The sequence below is a fragment of the Chrysochloris asiatica genome, unplaced genomic scaffold, assembly GCF_000296735.1.
Source record: "Chrysochloris asiatica unplaced genomic scaffold, ChrAsi1.0 scaffold00010, whole genome shotgun sequence".
Classification (NCBI taxonomy): domain Eukaryota; kingdom Metazoa; phylum Chordata; class Mammalia; order Afrosoricida; family Chrysochloridae; genus Chrysochloris; species Chrysochloris asiatica.
The window spans coordinates 22,135,774-22,137,097 of record NW_006408528.1 but is presented as its reverse complement, the minus strand read 5'-3'; the positions used below and the strand labels follow the sequence as shown (position 1 = coordinate 22,137,097).

The following is a 1,324-nucleotide window of genomic DNA, read 5'->3' as shown; positions in this document are numbered from 1 at the left end:
TATACATATATATGTATAACTTTAAATATATAAGTGATTTGCAAGAGAATAAAACTTAAACCACTAAGAAACTAATGAGAGTATTTCAGTTTAGGCACAAGAAGATGTGGCTACCACAGATTAACCCACAAATTAAAACAAAATGGCAAGATTAAGCCACAATCACTTTAAAATTCCAAAAACTTTCATTCAAGATTAAAAAAAACAAAAAAGCTATCATTACTTCTCTAAAACATCAGAATGCAATGTTAATGTGCTATATACCCTTTTTACAATTTTAGTTCTTCTTGTTGTTGATGCATTGTTAAGTGCTGTGGAATTGGTTTTCATTCATAGCAACCCTGTACAGGGTTTCCAAGGACAGTCTAGTGTGTTTTAACCACCAACCTTGAGGTAGTAGTTCAGTGCTTATCTTACAGTGACACACCAGGATTCCTTAGTTCCTTTAGACATATATATAGTGCATACTCATATGGTATGATGAATTAAAATTTCATCATACCATATGAGTATATATATATATATATTTTTTTTTTTTCCATACATGTTGTTGTTAAGTACCATCAAGTCAGTTCCAACCCATAGCAACCTTGTATAGCATTTCCAAGGAGCAGCTGGTGAGCTTCAACTGCTGACCTAATGGTCCAAATGGACTTTGCAGTCCAGCGCATAAACCCACAGTGCCACACCAGGACTCCAAAGCCTTGTTGTAGTTAACAGTCCAGTGCATATCTGACAGCTCCATCCCAGGACTCCTTAGTTCCTCTAGACATATGTATAGTATATACTTATAATGTATGATGAACTTTTACTTCATCATACCATATGAGTATGATTATATATTTTTCCCTTTGGAATATGATGTATTAGTATAACTATTAATATATAATAGATTAATGTATATTCATGCTGTTTTTGTGAAATACACAACACACACATCTATACATGTGTATATGCATACACATCTATATATGTGTATATACATCCGCATATATATATTGTTGTTGTCAAGTGCTGTTGAGTCGATTCCAACCCATAGCAACCCTGTATAAGGTTTCCAAGGAGCAGCTGGTGAATTTGAACCATAGACCTTGTAGTTCAAATGACTTTGCAGTCTGACACATTAGCCCACAGCGCCACATCAGGACTTCATACATATATATATATAAATATATATATGTTGTTGTTGTTGTTATGTGCCTTGGAGTCGGTTCCAACTCATAGCAACTCTGTACAGGGTTTCCAAGGCTGTAAATCTTTACAGGAGCAGAAAGCCTCATCTTTCTCCCGCGGAACAGCTGGTAGTTTCGAACTGCTGACCTTG

The 1,324-nt window shown here is 35.2% G+C and overlaps 1 protein-coding gene across 3 annotated transcripts in view; it reads left to right on the top strand.

Annotated features, from left to right (window-relative positions):
• The window catches only part of GRM3 (glutamate receptor, metabotropic 3), a 336,991-nt gene that overhangs the window by 311,913 nt on the left and 23,754 nt on the right, over nucleotides 1–1,324 (top strand). The gene's annotated exons all lie outside the window — the stretch shown is intronic.